The sequence below is a fragment of the Vulpes vulpes genome, chromosome 12 (assembly GCF_048418805.1).
Source record: "Vulpes vulpes isolate BD-2025 chromosome 12, VulVul3, whole genome shotgun sequence".
NCBI lineage: Eukaryota > Metazoa > Chordata > Mammalia > Carnivora > Canidae > Vulpes > Vulpes vulpes.
The window spans coordinates 12,515,839-12,535,119 of NC_132791.1; positions in this window are offsets into that span (position 1 = coordinate 12,515,839).

The window sequence follows — 19,281 nt, forward strand, 5'->3', positions numbered from 1 at the left end:
AAAATTTGGAAAAAATCCATATGAGGAAATTAAAAACAAAACAAAAATTTTTAATTTCCTTTTTTGCAACTGTACCATCAGCAAGAGTCATCTTCTGCCTACACTGTCTGGTAGATGCTCAAATGATGAAAGGAATCTTACACAGCCCCACAATTAGATAAAGGCAAAATTGCCTATGGAAATGACCAAACCCTTAATTAGCTAATTGCAGGTGCAATTGGCCACTTGCACCATCAGATGAAGGGCAAGTGGTTAATTGAGCCCACAAGTGACCTACTCAATCAGAACTAACAAATGGCTCATCAGATGAAGTCCTAGCCAAAATGTGTCTGCAAACAATAGCATGTGCAAAAACTGCACAAATCAGAAGCGGCAGTCGGGCTGCTATCTAAAAATGAAACCCACAAAACGCAAGATAATTAAGAAAATGATCAAAACAAGAAAAATTCAGCAATGAGCCATGATCATGGGGGAAGTGAGGAAGATGGGTGATGTGGTGATTTTGGGAATCAAAGGCCAAAGGAGCATCTGTTTCCAGTTATCCTTATTTAAAACTTTCAGGAAAACTTGCATTTTCTCCCCTTGTACATGCTTTTTAACAGAGGGTATCGAGAGCTTAGCATAAAATACTGTACAGAACAAGGACCCGGGAAAGGTAAATGAATGAGTGAATGGAGGACACTGTATCTGCATACAAAAGGCTAAGAACACAAGAACAACCATTGTTATACTTGTAAATTGACAGTACTGGGAAGTTTCTGTTATGTTTCCCTAATACAGAACATTCTTGACTAATGTTGCTACTATGTGCGAGTTAACTAATAGGAAGCAGTGTTAATGATTAGGAGGATGTTGATAGAAGCAAAAATAGTAGTTTGTACTCGTCAGGTTAGGCCAGGTCTATGCTAAGGTAGAAACTCCAAAACCTCAATGGCCCCAAACAACAAAAGTTTGTATCTTATTCACACAAGATCCATTGTAGGTTGTTTCTCCTTCTCACCAATAAAGATCCTTCCATCCTGTGGTTCAGCCATCTCAACAAAGGCCTCCATCTTTATCACTCAAGAGGACAAGAAGTCCAGCAAATTGTGCAATGAAATAGGGCTTTTCATGGCCTCAGCTTGGATGTCACATGTCACTTCTGTGCACATTTCATTGGCCATAATTAGTCATGTGGTCCTGACTAACTTGGAGGATTGTGGAGTGCAGGCTCCCATCTGCTCAGAATAAAGGAGAACTGAACCAGGATTGGGTGAATTTGTGGCATTTTTTCTGCCGCACACTCCAAAAACAAATAATCTACTCATTTGGAAATCTAGAATGTCTCCTCATATAATGCTATTAAAGTAGTGATCAAAATTAAATGTACAATGGTAACAGATGGTAGCTATACTTGTGGTAAGCATAGCATAACATATAGAGAAGCTGAATCACGACATTGTACACTTGAAACTAATGTAATATAGCATGTCAGTTATACTCAAAAAACATTTTTAAACATACAAATGATTCAGAAATGTAAAAAGTCTTTCATGACAAAACATATAAGCAAAAAAATAAATATTTTTTTTAATGTTTCCATTGGAAAAACACAAACATATAAGCCAAAGTGGTACTCATAAGGAAATGCAAAGACATCAAACTCTTCATAAGAGAAGGGACAGACTGAAAATAAATAACCCAGACATTTACTCAATAATCTTAAAGATAAGAAATAACGAGTGTTGGCAAGGATGCAGAGAAAGGGAAACACTCGTGCATTGTTGGCGGGAATGTAAATTGGTATAGCCAGTATGGAGGTTCCTTAAAAAATTAAAATAGAACCATCATATGATCCTACAATTCCACTTCTAGGTATTTATGTGAAGGAAATAAAGATACTAATTCAAAAAGATATATGCACTCCCATATTCACTGCAGCATTATTTATAATAGCCAAGATATGGAATCAAATGTCTATTAATGGATGAATAAATAAAGAATTATTTTATGATGGAAAGCCATTTTATTTTTCCCTAAATTTTAAAATAAAAGACTTGAATGGAAAATGTTTAGTACTGTCATGTCACCCTGAATGCCAGCAATACCTTTACTTTCATACACACAGGAAACCAGGTCCAGTCAGTGTACACATTTCTCCATGGCCCTTCGAACAGTTTTGCATGAACAAAATTTCTACCATTTTGCTTTAGCAAATAGCAACATAATTTAAAATTTTCATGTCTCCTATTTGACTCCTGAAATCCAATCCTGTATTTTTTAATACAGTTAGAAAAATAAAAGCCTTAAAAATTCATGGTATGAGTGTACATACATACATATATGCTTTGTATATATTATTTGTGTATACCCACAAATGGAATACCATTCAGCCACAAAAAAGAAGGAAATCTTGTCATTTGTGACATATATAGACCTTGAGGGTAATATGTCAATTGAAATAAGTCAGACAGAGAAAGGCAAATACCAGATGATCTCACTTATATGTGGAATCTAAAACAAACAAACAAAAGCTTAGAGATACAAAGAATACATTGGTGATCAGCAGAGGCAGAGTGTGGGGAGTCAGAGAAATGGATTAAGTAGATCAAAAGGTAAAAGCTTCTAGTTATAAATGTCATGGGAATGTGATGGACAACATGGTGACTATACTACTGTATGGCACATTTGAAAGTTGCTAAGGGAGTAGATCTTTATTTATTTTTTATTTTTTGGGGGGGGGTGGGGAGTAGATCTTTAAAGTCCTCATCACAACAAAAAAAATTTTTGTAAAAAAAAAAATAAAAAAAAAAATTTTTGTAACTATGTATAGAGACAGATGTAAATTAGACTTATTGTGGTGATCATTTTGCAATTTGTACAAATATTGAATCATTATGTTGTACACTTGAGATTAATAAGTTGTACATCAATTATGCCTCAATAAAAAAAAGAAAAAATCTTAAGCAACAAAATAACACAACCCAGATGTGATCTAGGAATTACTGAAGATTTAAAGAAATAAAATATGTTGTAAAAGTAGATCATATTAATAATTTTCAATGTGAGGGAGAAGAAATGGGTAGGAAATATCAGAAAGGCAGACAGAACATGGAAGACTCCTAACTCTGGGAAACGAACTAGGGGTGGTGGACGGGGAGGAGGGTGGGGGGTGGGAGTGAATGGGTGATGGGCACTGAGGGGGGGCACTTGACAGGATGAGCACTAGGTGTTATTCTGTATGTTGGCAAATTGAACACCAATAAAAATAAATTTATTATTAAAAACATAATAATAATTTTCAATGTGTTCTTTGTAAAGATTGATAAACTAGATTTTAGGCTAGTAGGATTATAGGTACTAAATAATGGACTTTTATGAACAATATTATGAGGAGGCATACACAGAGATGTTGAGGATCTAAAAACTGTGTCATATGAGCCATGTCACTTTGGCCAAATTATTTAACCTTTTAGCATTGTATGGTGACAGGTGGTAGCTATACTTGCAGTGAGCATGGATACCATAACGTGCAGACTTGTACACCTGAAACTAAGGTAACATTGTGTAAAAACTGTACCTCAATTAAAAACATATTTATTCTGTGATTCTAGTTCTCAATCAATAGCTAATTCACAAGATTATTGTGAGGATCTGGCCTGTAGTAAGCTATCAATAAACACTATTATTTTTTGTAAAGTTTTTAAAATTTTAATTCCAGTATAATTAACATTAGTTTCAGGTGTACAATATGACGATTCAACAATTCTATGTATTACTCAGTGCTTATCCTGAAAAGTGTACTCTTAATCCCCTTTACCTGTTTCATTTCATTCATTTCCCCCACCATCTTCCCTCTGGTAACCATCAACTTGTTCTCTATAGATAAGAGTTTATTTGCTTGTCTCCTTTTTTGTTTGTTTTGCATCTTAAATTTCACATAAGAGTGAAATCATATGCTATTTGTCTTTTTCTGACTCACTTATTTCACTTAGCATTATATCCTCTAGAGCCATCCATTTTCTTGCAAATGGCAAGATTTCATTTTTTTCTAGTGGCTGACTAATATTCCAAATGCTGTTATTATTCATTAAATGGGACTACAAATATATGATTTTTAAGTGGGTTGAGAAAAAATGTTAAAAATAGATAATCTATATTTACATCCGTTATTCCAGAGTGTAGAAAATACTCTATAATACCATGATAATTTAAGGATGTGATATGGGCTCAGGAATAGACACACAGATCAATGAATCAAAAGTTCAGATGGTTCTGGGTGCCGGGTGGCTCAGTGTTTGAGCGTCTGCCTTCAGCTCAGGTCATGATCCTGGGGTTCTGGGATCGAGACCCACATCAGGCTCCCTGCAGGGAGCCTGCTTCTTCCTCTGCCTATGTCTCTGCCTCTTTCTCTGTGTCTCTCATTGATAAATAAATAAAATCTTAAAAAAAAATCAGTTGATCCTGCAAAGAGCCATGTGGCAATATACATGAGAAGAGTAGGGTTGGTTTATTAAAGACCAGGTTTGCATTCTTTTTGGGGTCCATCTTTGATATTCACAGTTTTAATAAAGACACGGGGGCAAAGAAGTGGTTCTCTCCTATAAAAAACAATAATGGCAATCATGGTTAAATTATCATCTGGCATGCTGGAGATGATGAGGAGCAAAAGAATCCATGAGAACTAGAGGACATAGACCCCTATAAATGGGGCATTGTCCTCTCAGCTGCAGCCAAATGCTAACACAAAGAATTAAACTCTCAGTGTAACCTTACCATCTCATTTTTCTTAAAAAATAAAAAATATCTTTCATAAAAAATATATATTTACAAATAAAAAGCCAGTACTGAATCCCTACTTCACACCACACACCAAGTTAAATTTCATATGGTTTAAAGGGATAAACTAAACTTTATATTTTTATAACCATGGAGTAAGATAGCTTCTTTAAGCAAATCACAAATACAGTAAAAGACATTAAAACTGCATGAAATAAAAAAAATATATATTACAAAGATATTAAAAGTCTTAAAAGGCAGGTAACAATCTTTGAAAAATACACGTAAAATATAAAAACAAATAGAACAGCACTGTCTAGTAGAACTTTCTGCTAACAATTTAATGTGTATGCTTCTGTATATCTCTCTCAACATTTAAATGGATATTCAGATACGTTCACACAAGTATATAGGAATAATAATGCTAATAACAATAATACTGATTATGTGCCATGCACTGTTTTAAAGGCTTTTCATGCATTAATTTATTTAATCATCATAACAATCCAGAGATAGGCATTGTTGTTATACCCACCTTACAGATGAGGAAGCTGATGCACAGGTGGGCTTAGTCCCAAGTACGTACTGCTAACAAGTGTTGGAGACACAATTCAATCTTAGACAGTCTGGCTCTAGGGCCTATACTCTTAAACTTTATACTGAAATTCTTCACACATAATATTGGATTTTTTAAAAATTATTTTTAACGTTGTTGTTTTGTTAAACATGAGGGATTTAATTGTACACACAGTTCTACAAATGATATTTTTCATTTCATAAGCAGGACTTATACCTTGCCAGAACATAGATCTCTACTTCATTCTTTTTACTGGCTACAGATGAGATGTACCATAAGGTACTTAACCCCCTTGACATTATTAGATATAGCAGGGACTCCAAAGAGTATCATCATCCAGAGGCACCATTCATAAAAGCCATAGGTGAACGGCACCCACTGGAGTTGTGTAGTCCATCGCCCATGTGGTCCCGCATGTAAGTAGTTTCTGCAATTTTCAATAATACAGATGGTGTTGCGATGAACATTCTTGTCCATCTTTGTGTCAGTATTTCTAGAAGTCAGATACCCAGAATTGGAATTGCAGAGAAAAGGGTATGGATGGCTTAATGGGTGACAGATACTGCCAGAGGGACTCTAAAAAGACCCTATCATTATTCTCCCACCAACAGTGTATGAAAGAACTCATTTTCTTCCACCCTCTCGAAAACATATTGCTGATCTTTATGTTTCTTGTCAGTCCAGAGGGTAAAAAAACCATACCTGATTTTTGGTTGCTGTTGAGCCTCAGCGTCTTTTCACATGTTTACTGGCCTTTCAAATTTCTTCTTCCATTGTTTTATATAATGAATGTATAGAAGCATAGCTCACATCTGCATTGTCCAACACATAGATATTAGTAACATGTGACCATTTGAATATAAATTAATGAAATTAAAGTATTAAGTTCTTCAGTCACACCAGCCACATTTCAAATGTGTATATTCTCTGATAGAAAGCAGATAGTGAAGAAGAAACTAATGATAAGAGAGAATAATTAGAAACTAGAAAGAAAATAGAGAAAATAATATGATTACAGAGAAACCATCACAGAGAAAGGGCTGAAAGGAAACTTGGAAATGATTGGATCCCATCCCAATCAGTTTCCAAATCCTATCTTGTGAAGACCTGGAATTCTGTACAGATGCTCAAATCTATATATTTTAAGGCATAAAAATGTTTAAAATATATTTTAAGTGTTGCAAGTAAAAATGCACAGACTCAAATTTCAACATATTGTGGGTCATTGGAATTTTAAACTTGTTTTACCATTTTAATTTCTTTTGAGGCAGATCTCAACACTTTTCCAATAGGTAGGAGTATGTGAATATGTGTATGTGTGTGCATGAGAGAGAGAGAAAGAGAGAGACAGAGAGAGAGAATGAGAGAGAGAAAAAAAAAACTTATGGCAAACATGCCACTGGACAGGAAAGTTACAGCTCGGCACTGAACTTTTAAAAAAAAATTCAAGACTGAATATGTCAACTCTCATAAATTTGAACAAAAGCAAGCCTGCTGCTACCTCAGCTCATGTAGACAGTGCCTATGCCAAGCAGGACTCTGTTACATCTGCTGGGCACATGCTCCCATCTTCAATTAATAGTCAATAGTGCAATAAGAAGGGAACACAAATGTGTAGAGTCAAAATATTATATCATAGTTTTAGTGCTAATTTTAAATCTTGGGGGTTCTGGTTTGACTTTCTATTGATAAAGCAAAAAAAAAATAGAGTTATTTTGTCTAACATTTTCTTTTTTTTCAGGATGTGTAAAAAATACCCTTAAAACTAGAAAGAAATAACTGATGAAAGGGGGAGGGGACAAGGAAAGAAGGAAGAAAGAAAGGAAAGAAGGAAAAAGAGGGAGGGAGAGAGGGAGGGAGGGAGGAAGGAAAGAAGAAGGAAGGTGGAAGGGGAGGGAGGGAGAAAAGAAGGTAAGATGGAGGTAGAGGGGGGAGGGAGAGAGGGAGGAAGGAAAGAAGAAGGAAGGTAGAGGGGGAAGGGAGGGAGAGAGGAAAGAAGGAAGGAAGGAAGGAACGAAGGGGAAGAGGAAGAAGAAAGAAAGAATTAAAAGGTAAATTAGATATGACATTGCATTTATTGACGTATCAAGTAATGTCAACCAATTGAGAATAATATAAGGAATGAAGTCAAGTGCTGACAACTCTCACACGAACTCACTCAAAATCAAGAAACTACAATGGTGGATGGCAAAACTGGAGGAATCCATGTTTATGATCACAAAATCATCCCATGTCTGCAGTATGTTTTATGGAATCAATTACTCCAACATAGTGATATGGTCTCTGACGGTTTAGTAATATCCAAATAAAAAGCAATAAGCAATAAATAAGTCTATTTGCTTTTTTCAATATTCATTAAACAGTTTTAATGTTTTCAAATCTGACACAAATTGCCTGTTAGTGACATGAACATGCACTGCCTCCCATGACAGAATCAGATTCTATGGAGGGAAAGTATTAAAACCCAGTACTTTTTAAAAAATCTAACTTCAATGTAAGAGGAGGAAACTATTATAAAAATAAAAATACATATGAGCTTTTCCAATTTCGGTTGATATGTCTTGAAAGAAGTGAAAGTTTTAAACACCCAAGATACATGGTGGGTTAGTGAAAACTGGTCAGTTTGTGAACTCTTTTTTTTTTTTAAATACTTTTTTTTTTAATTTTTTAATTTATTTATGATAGTCACACAGAGAGAGAGAGAGAGAGAGGCAGAGACACAGGTAGAGGGAGAAGCAGGCTCCATGCACCAGGAGCCTGACGTGGGACTCGATCCGGAGTCTCCAGGATTGCGCCCTGGGCCAAAGGCAGGCGCTAAACCTCTGTGCCACCTAGGGATCCCCCAGTTTGTGAACTCTTTAATGAACTTCATTACTAATAGTGTGCCTCTCCATATATTTCTTATTTTTCTATGCTAGGTTCACGCAGATGAAATTTAAATATATATATTTTATCTTAAACTGGCGAAATTATAGTTACATCTGTACAAATGATATGAAAGTCACAGAAGTAATGGCTCTATGTGTTCAGCTGTCTAGTGAAGCTTTAATAATACTGTATAGTCAAATATTAGGTATTAACTTCTTAGAAACATTCAAATGTCTTTCTAAATAGAGTTGTACCAGGCCACATAAATAATCCATTATATTAAGGTGCAGCCTTAAAACCACAAACTTTCAGAACTGTTAGTGTTATATTGGCAGTATATTCCAGAATTTCCTTTTTTTACAGGAAACTTATATGATGAACTGAAGGCAAGGTACTAGTACAAATATTTCAAAGATTTTAAAAGAGGAGAAAACATTGTGTTTGTCAGTGAAGGGATTCCATTTATTAAGTAGCTAACAAAAATACAACAGCTTTTCAGAATTCTGGTATTTTCATGCTTATAATTGCAAATAAGGTGTCAGCAGGAAACTGAAACTTCAAATTTCTACTGAATAAAAAACAAAGTAGATTTTTACACTCTTGAAAAATGACACACGGAGGTGTGCTAAGACATCTGAGATTTTTTTTTTTAAACTGCAATCACCAAGACATCTTATATTGTTATCAGATATACTTGAAAAGTATTTCCTGCCAAAGACATTTCAACCAGCTAGATAGGAGCCAGTTTATTAACCGTCCCCAAATGAGATGCTTACCAAGTCACGAAAGTAAGCAGCTATCAGATCATGTTCGTGACCCAATCTTGAAATAAAAATATCCTATTACTTCTCTTTCAATCTTCTCTAATTGTCAATAGAAAAATATGCTTATTCGTTGAAAAACTGTTATCTTATGAAAAAACTTCTTTATGTGGGAATTTTTTAGTGCCTTTATAGTAAATAATAAGCATACATTAAATAAACAAATGTGTCTGTACAAATATGTGTAAATAATATATCGTAACTAAAAAAATACACTAAAAACTGCTTTTTCCTTTTACATATTTAAGTTCCTCATAGCATTTTGTTTGAAAAGAAAATACCACTAGAAATGAAACGAAGCTGATTGACCCAACTCCATTTTACAGAAAAGGGATTGCAACCAAGGAGACCAGGAGAACCATACTGCAGAGCATGGTCTCTGAGTTCTAATAATTTGGGACTAAATCTTGACTCTATCACTTATATTCTGTGTACCACTGATTATCTTTCTTATTTGTTCATCAAGTTTCAGTTTGATCATTTATTTGGTGAAGATAATAATAGTATCTATCTGAAGAGTTGTTATTATGGTTAGATGAGATATAATGAATTCTCTTTAAAAAGAAAAAGAATGAAAATACCTTGCATGGAAAGTGACCTAGCACCTCCCAGAAGTCAATAGCACACCTTGAACAACACATCAGTGCTAGTTCTGGTGCTCTATTGCACTAGCAAGAAATCAACCTGCTGGACAAGTTCACCTTGAGATAAAGATGCATAGGGCTACTACCCTGCAGGGAGGGGAAAGAGAAAGGAATCCAGGGTGGGTGAAGAAAAAGAAATTGTGAGATGGAATATGGACAGTGGCCAGAAATGTGTGTGCATTGTTGTTGTTGTTGTTGTTGTTGTTGTTGTTTTAAAACGGTTACTTTATTTGTTGAAAATTTGGGGTTTCAAGTTGTATGGGAAAAGCCTTTGAAGGCAAAGAGAGTCACTCAAGTATGACAATAAAATTCAGTGAGGTGAAGTTTGGGCTAAATTTAGAGACTCTGGAAATGAAGTTTCGAATTCCAATAGAATTGCTACAAATTCAAGCTTTGCTACCTAGTAACTATGTGCTTTTGGCAAATCCTTATGATCTTCATACCTTTCTGGTGAGATTACTGTGGCCATATTTTAGATATTTTAGATGAAGTTCCAGGCAGGTTTTCTGAGGCTCCCAGCCTAGAAGGTGGACATGTGGTCCAGATCCTTCTAGACCATGAGCTCCCGGAGACCAGGAACAGTGTCAAACTCATGTTAGTTGAGTACTGAAAAATCCTGAACTCTTGTTTCTTATATTTTTGATCTGATATATTTGACCCTTCGTTCTGCTGGTGAGGGCCCAATTTATTAAGACCTCCTGCTTCACCTCTTGGGCTATGTTGCTACGTTTAGCCTTTGCTTCCTGCGAATAAAATGAGAATGATAACCACTTTGTACAGGTACTATGAGACTAACCAATAATACATGTAAAATCTTCAGCGCAGTCCCCGCACATAGATGTGAATTCAACTTTTACTATTATTTTCTAAGCGTCCTTCCCTATGAACTGGTATAATAATAGTTTTTCTGAAGTCTAAGTGAAAATTTTTCAATGTGAAGACTTCCCAAATTATAAAGTGCTAAATAAATGTTGATTAACATCTTCATTAGAAAACAATGCATTTATGTATCTTCAACAAAACACAAAATAGAAACATTGAGTACTGAAACTTGAAGTTTTCTCAGTTTCTCAAAACGAAGGATATTCTTTCATTTTAATTTTTTTGGTTAAATGTGGTTCTTCCACCTGCACTCTGGAAATCATTCCTTCTACCCTTTGCAGGAAATTTGTTCTATAAATCAATGAATTGCCACCTCTAAAAGATCAAACTACAGCAAGTAGCATGCACACTTAACAAGTACTCAAAAAATATTGGCTAGAGGGCTCCATTTTCTAAGGATGCTATAAAGAAAATGCCTATGCTGGGTGGGAGATAGGACTAGTGACAGGAATGCTGAATTGTAAAGGATTTATACACCAGTTCCTTACCACATCAAGTGGATATTTATCTACTTTCTACTCAAGTACTTCTAGTCATTTTATTTTCCCTGCACCTTCAGTTTAGAAAGATCTTCTTTACATTATGCTAAAACCTACCTCTGCTTGGCCCACATTCTGTCTCTAGAGCCATCAAAACCAGCCCCTTCCATCCTAAATGTAAGGCTGTCAAATATTTAGAGACAAAGATCAAGCTTTTCATCATTGGAGCATGTTATTTCTCATCACACAAGGGAGCACGAGGAGAAGGTGGTCAGGGGTTTGAGGGGTATCTCAGACAGAGTTTGTCAAACCCTCTGGAGCCATAGGCTATATCTTGATTGGCCACATCAAGTCCAAAGAAGCCACAGGATGACACAAAACCACCCAAGTCTGCCTCTTCTCTTGAAATTCTCTTGATCTTACTCATACTTATGAATCCCACTCATTTTCTATGGAGTATTAAGTAACACTTTGGTAAAAGGCTTGCTTTTTGTGGGAAAAAAACCTCCTACATATTGAATAGCTAGCTGTAGGGATTATGACTCCATCTCATTTTTTCCCCCTCTCAGGCTCAAGTGTCTGTCTGTCAGCTTTTTGGTATTCCTCTCCAATCCCTTCTCATTCCTCATTTTCCTGCTGTATAATTTCTTCCTTCCTTTCTAATAAACCATTTGAGATGTTCCCAAACCATTTTATCTTTTCCTCAAATCAGGTGAAAAAATGGCATGGAAGGCACATATAATTAAGATGGCCTCAGACAGGAATAAAACCATAACTGGAGACTAGAACCCCTTATCTTCTGTCCTTCTTGATAATGGGAAGGCAACGGTTAGATTCTGTAGTGAATCACAATCCTGTTGTCTAACCCCAGGTACTTCCAACTAACTGCAATTAGTAAGTGGACTATGGCTTCCTGTTATTTTTAAGACAGTTGATCTATTCTCTCATTTTGTTATCTCATCCTTAGTTGCTCAGGTATGAAATGCTAGTCATTTCCATCAATCTTTGCATATCTATTCCATAGGCTCTCATTTGCCTGGTTTTTAGAGATTTCTCATTAGCACTTATAAACTGGTAGCAATAACATATTCATGTGAATGAGCTTTTATTAAATGTTGTATATGCATCATGAAGATCCCTTAAAACTTCCATGTATGGGGAGCAGATATTATTAATAATTATCATTCTACAGATGTAGGAACCAAAGCTTTGAAAGATTATGTTTTCCTACACAGACCGTATGCAGTGGGGCTGACTCCAATGTGAGTCTTCAGATCCAAACTCTCACTTCAATTACCTCATACTATATTACTTGTACTACTGATCCCCAAAAAGAAACAAACAAAATAATCCAGTATGAAAATTACTACTAAGTACAAAGTTTTCTTCTAAATTCTTCATCTTTGGGTTAAAGAATGTACCATCATAAAATACCCCTGAATACGTCTGTCCAAAGTTCTTTCTCTCTGTCTCTCCTAAATCCAAGTGAAATGTATTGCATATTTTCACTTTGATTTTAACTCATGCTCATTCATGCAACATTTTTTGAATATCTGCCTGGTACCAAAGTACCAAGCACCAGGAATTCAAAGTGAGTAAGACATGGTTCTCGCTTTTGAAGAATCTACTGCATAGTACAGGGCATAGGGAAATTTTTTAAATGGTATAAAAATAGTATTGCTTATAATACTAATGTTTAACATTTTCTAAGTACATACTATGTACCAGGTACTATTTTAAGAACTTCACAGGTATGATAAAAGAATACACAGAGTACATTATGAATATTTTCTTATGAGTGCATATTACTTGCCCGAACTCTTTGAGCACAGGAGACTTCTTTCTTAGTGTTCTGTGATTTCCTTATGTATATCCCCAATTAAACTAGAATTAGCCAGTTTATGGTAGCAAGCTGAGAGTTGTAAATAAACTAAACTGGGATACAATAAAAAACATTTCCTACTTATTTTAATGACAACTGTTACCAAGGGACACATATATTATTAGAAATCATTTTGACTAAGTTGAGTGGGGATCATTAAAGGACAAATTTTAATTGCATTTGAGCTAAATAGCTTTAAATACATTATAAAGGTAAAAAAAAAGTGAGGATGTAAAACACAATGTCCTACAGATCAAAAGTATATTTGGAGAATTACAAGGGAAGGAATAAAAGATGAAAACAGGAGTTTGGGGCATGTGCCAGTCTTAAGCTACATTATACTGTACTAATGAACAAAAATTTTAGTGGCTTAAAACAGTGGTTCTCAACCAGGAGCAATTTTCTCCATAGGGAACATTTGACAATGTCTGGACAGTTTTGGTTGTCACAACTGGGGGAGGGGTGCTACTGACATCTAGTGAGTAGAGGTCAGGATTACTGCTCAGTATCAGAATCAAGAATTACTCAGTGTCCCTCCCCAGTACCAAAGTTGAGAAACTCTAGATTAAAGTACAAAAGGCTTATTATTCAATATTACAACATGTCTTCCATGTACAAGCTTACACCTTTGCTCTGGGATTATCTGCATCCTCAGTCCAGGATTCAGGCTAACAGAGTAACATGGCCAAGAGAAGAGAAATCTTGGACTGTCTCACATTGCCAATTAAATGATCCAGTTTTGAAGTGATGTGTTTCAACTGCACTCAAGCTCACTGACCAAAACTGCTCACATGGACTCATCCAGGCAAAAAGGAGCTAGGAAGTGCAATTCTAACATATGCCCCAAAGAGGGAAGAACTGGTACATATGATGAATACCACAAATGAATAGTTTGAGGATGAAGGGCAGGATATAAGAATAATATTGGGCAGAATTATTGCTATTCTAATGACATTCCAAAGTTCTGAAGTCAATGCAGTTTCCGCTTTCAGAAAATATTTATGCTGGAGGAAATATATTCACAAAAAGTGTGATTCAGGGATTTTTCAGCTAGAAATGGTTAGAAATAATGCCTACTTCACAATGTTAATATGTGAAAGCAACTGGCACAGTGCTTAATTTCTAAGGAATACTTTTTAAATAATTATTTTTCCTCTTTCCTTTGCAGAGTTGATATGAGAGTAATGGCATAGCTGAAGAATAAGCCTATCAAAAATGGGATGCTTTTGGGACACCTGGGTGGCTCTGTAGTTGAGCATCTGCCTTCGGCTCAGGGTGTGATCTGGGGGCCCGGGATAGAGTCCCGCATCTGGCTCCCTTCAAGGAGCCTGCTTCTCTCTCTGCCTCCATCTGCCTCTCTCTCTCTCTGTCTCTCATGAATAAATAAATAAAATATTTTTTAAAATGGGATACATTTTCTGCATTAGGTAAGAGAAGAAAACACTACATTATATAGGATTCCTGAGACCTTTGCTCATCCTTGTCAGGACTGCATCAATTACCTTATGAATTCCATAACTACATTATTCTCCTTTCTTCTTCTTCCTTAAAACTATTGTTAGATTGGGCTTTCAAAACTGCAAATCAGGGCCTCTGGGTGGCTCAGTGGTTGAGTGTCTGCCTTTGGCTCAGGTCATGATCCTGGGATCCTGGGATCAAGTCCCACATCAGGTTCCCCATGGGGAGACTGCTTCTCCCTCTGCCTATGTCTCTGCTTCTCTGTGTCTCTCATGAATAAATAAATAAAATCTTAAAAAAAAAAGTCTCTGCAACTCATTAGTTCCTAGTTTCCTAAATGAAAACCCTTCAATGTCTTCTTATGACCCTCCACTGTAAAAGTTAACTCCTTAGCATGGCATCTTCACATTTAGGGTTTCATCTGTTCACCTGTCTTTCCTCATATTTCTCCCTGTTGCCCAGCAACCTATTTTCCTAAATACAACCATGTTCTCCCATGCTTCATGCCTTCTTGTGAGCTGACTTCCTCTACCCATTGGCCTAGCAAATCATACTCTGTCCTTAAAATGCTCACAGTCATCACTTTCCTCAGGAATGTGTCTATTTAATTGACTGCCTCCTCTATTTTATGTAAACTGCTCTATCAGGAGTTACATTTCATGTCTGTATCTGCAGAGCCTAGAACAGAATAAGATTCCCAACAAATGTTTTTTTGAATTAATCATTAAAATATAAATTTCATTTTGCTATGCCTTCATAATATTTTAATAATTGCATATTATTCGATCAAGAGGATACCCAATTTTTTAAAATTAAAATAATTTATCATTCTCCTTTAATAAGCTAGAAAGTATATTCAGATGTTTCCTACAGCATTATATAAAAGCAAAATTGTTGTCTTCCTTTCTCAGAAGTAGCTCTTAGGAAGAGATCAAATTACGGTATAAATAACTGAATAAAGATAGATAAATAGGCAGAAAGGGGTTTCATCTTTTTTGTTCCAAAGAGTTTCCAACTCTTTCACCACAAAATTCTACTCTTATTATTATTTGTTCTTGTATGGTCCTACCTAAATTTGAACCCCACATTTTTCTTGATCAGTACCTCTTGGAAACTCTTGTAAGAAACATGGGTTTCCAGGGGCGCCTGTGTGGCTCAGTTGGCTAAGTGTCTGCCTTCTGCTCAGGTTGTGATCCCAGGGTCCCACATTGGGCTCCCTGCTCTGTGAGGAGTCTGCTTCTCCCTCTCCTTCTGTCTCTCTCTCTCTCTCTCTCTCTCTGCCTGTCTCTTATGAATAAGTAAAATCTTAAATAAATTAAAAAAAAAAACGTTCAGTATTTAAAAAAAAAACAAGGGATTCCGAGCACAGTACCCATTGATTTAGTCCAAATTCGTTGGTTTACCAAGTCCTTTAAGATGGGTTCTACTATAATCCTATTTTGTAGATGATGAAATGGAGTCATAGAAAAGCTAAATAAAGCCAGTTTGTACATCAGTTTTGAACCCAGGAAGCCCGATTAGAGACCTACAACTCTTACAATGAAGTAGCTCCTATAACAAAACATGTTTGGTTTGGTTTGGTTTGGTTTGGTTTTCCCAAAACATATGTATTTAATGGGTTGAAAAGCTTTATCCTTGAAAGAATGGCTGTCATAAAATGAGGCTGAAAATAATTGGGAAAGAAGGTCTTCAGTGAACACGTGTCTATTATTTTATTCACTTCCCATCTGAGCCCTCATTTTTGTTTAGAGAATTCCTCTCATGAGAAACTTGGTAGATGGCAAAGACCATCATCACTATAGTGAAAACACTTCCCTTTTCTTTCTAAGGTGATAGAAGGCACAAAACGAAACAAGGTTCACTGTAGAATAATGATCTGTATAATTTTCCAGGGATTTAAGCTTTCTGACTTTTATATACGGAGAGAAAAAACCATAAGTCAGCTGAGGTCATTCCTTTTACAAACATGACTCATATGCCATCCAAACCATAAGTTACAGAATTGAAATCTAAGGGGAAGTGGCCCGTTTGTCAACTCTACCTGAAGAAAAATTTCTTTTCAGTAGGCACCATCCTTGTGTGCTTATTGGCTGAAATGAATCTACTCTAAAGATCTAGCCTCTTTTTAGTGAAACAGATTGAGGGAGGTCTGTGATTTAAATATGGTAATGATTCAACAGGGGCATAAGAGGAATCTCCTGAAACACCCTTTCCTTCTTAGTCATATTGGTTGTAGGTGTTTTCTAGTATAGTCCCCGCTGGTCCTGGAGGGAAAGCATCACAATTCTTACAAAATCTAGAACAAAGGTAAGTGAAGCATTATCTGAAGGATGAGAAGAGTTAAGTTTGTGAAAGGCAGGGAGTGGAAGTGTTAGGGAGGTGGGTGCAGATAGGATGGCTTGAGCCAAGGCCTTGAAGCAGGTAGGGGATAGGACATATTTAAGAAATGGAAAGAAGCACTCAGGGTAAAGGAGAGGTGGTGGACCACGTTGGAGAGCGTGCTAAGGCCAGACAGTGCACGTTCTTGTGAGTGTGTTTGTCATACAAAACAACAAAAGTGAGTGCTTGCTTTAAGCTGCTTTGCAGTTAACTTTCTGGTCCTTCCAAAGGAACAAACACCTTGTCCTCTGGTACTGGGGAGGCACAGATAGAAAACGTGAAGCACTGGTTTGTTAGAGAGCTTGTGCTGCCCCTAATTTGCAGATTAGGAAACTGAGGCTCAGGCAGGTGAAGTGAACAAGGTAGCGTAAGATGTAATGAACAGATAGGATATCAATATTATCAATATTTGTACAATGGACTCTGTCTCTGTGGGAAGACTTCAGAAGCCAACTTTGTCTCCTCCACAGTTTTGCCTGTGACCAGTCAGGGCTATGTATATTGATTCTGTCTGCAATAGTTTCCGTTTGTATTGCTTTTTAAAATTGACAGAGTGATTTCCTTTGGGCCCAGCTTCTCTGTGGATCTCCAATCCAAGACCAAAGCGAATTTGCATGTTTGGTTTACAGCGGTCTTTGGGTCACCCTCATCAGTCACAGGTAGACTCAGTACTTGAGTACAGACAGCTTGCTTTCTTTGGGCTCATTGGAGATCTGAATTGCTGGTCCACACCAGTCACATTTTGCCTATTAAGTTCATTGCTCTGTCCTCAGCAGGTTATTCTCATCCTACCTCACTTCTCTGGAATTTACTGAGAACTCAGAATTTGTCAGAGTTGAGATGGACTCACTGCAACTTCTCACTAAAAGAGGTTTTGTGAAAATAAATCCTTGCTCCATCTAAGGTCTTGGTAAATCAGGACATTCACAAATATCACCCTAATTTCTCCCAGAAAAACAAGAAAAAAGAAAAACTGAAACATTTAAGTTACACTTTGATAATTTACTTAATGAGCAGTATTTGCACAGAGTAGTGTGTTGCCTGAAGTGGAATCACAAATATCTTCTGCTTAATGCTGTGCAGAGCGTATGGTGGACTCGTTGATGTCATGGAGCCAGAGCACTGCCAAGTGTGACATTCCTTTCCTTAATGAATCCAAGGGTTCAGCTTCCTGGCAAGGGACTATCACTCTCTAAGGCTTCTTATTTTCTCTTCCCTTTCAGCACCAGCTCGTACAGTTGATGTTCTTCTCTTGTCTAGTTTTTTCACAAAGAAATACAATTTATCACATTATGAGAATTGCTAAGTCCTCGTCAAGGAGTGCAAAGCCACAAAACTGATTAAAACACAAAAGCTGGCTGGTTGGCTAGGTTCATAGACTGAGTGGCTTGGTCAAAACGCAAGCTTTACAAACCCATGTGATTTAAAGTGCTCTTGCAGCAAAATGATAAATCACCCCATATCCTGGCCTTGCAAGGTCCCTTGTGAATAGCTGAATTCACGGATACTAAATTCACAAATGCTAATGATCTACTCTGTTCCCCTAAGTTTTCACCTAACTTGCATTCTGCTTTTTATGTAATAATATCCAAAGCTCTAAGTCCTTTGTGTATACTATGTTCCCAACTCAGCCTGTCCTAGGTCTCTCTTTGAGCTTCTGCCTTTGACTGTGAACTTGCCACATGACTTAAATCAATTTATCATTGACACTGACCTTAAATAGCACCCAAAAAAAAAAAAAGTCCCTGTAGCCATTTCTGATTATTCTGTTCATCTGTTTCTGACCAAGGACATAAACAAAACCCAGTTCTAGTTTACATTATTCTGGGTGAAACAAATGCCCACTAAAATATATGGTTTTAATTCTTTCAAGTGATTCATAAACTCAATGAACTATTATATATTCATGAAAATTATGAAAAATGTGATAAAGGGAAATGGTTATGATGTACTATTAAGAACAATACAAGATATAAAATGGCAAGTATAGTGAGATTTCAATGGTGTACAGAAGGTGTACTAAAAATACTAAAATTCAATGTATCAACAAATTAATAGCAGTCATTTCTGGGTATGTAAATAATTTTAATTTTCCTTTTTTTAGTACCCTGGATCCCCAATTTTCTTAACAAACCAAAAAAATTTAAAATATCAATCAAAAGCTCAGTAGTACCTACGAAGTACCTTAGTCTTGAAAGAATTGTAGACCAGCTCCTTAAAACACTGCTCAAATTCCTCCACAGTTTCAGAGGCTAAAAATCGGGGCCAGCAACTTGAGGAATTTAATAAAGAACAGAAAACAAATCCCAACTTCAATTCCCCTGCAAATATGACAGGATTTTAAAATGTGCCTGGAAAACTGCATCTGGGGTTTTGCCAATCCCATAACGTTTGGGACGTTTGCTGAACCCAAAACACAGCCGGGCCCACCCATCCATAATTAAAGCCCTCCCCCCAAATGAATTCATTGCTTTGTGGCACCATCTGTCTCATTCCCTTATTTACATAATAGGGAACCCTGCTCAGACTGCAG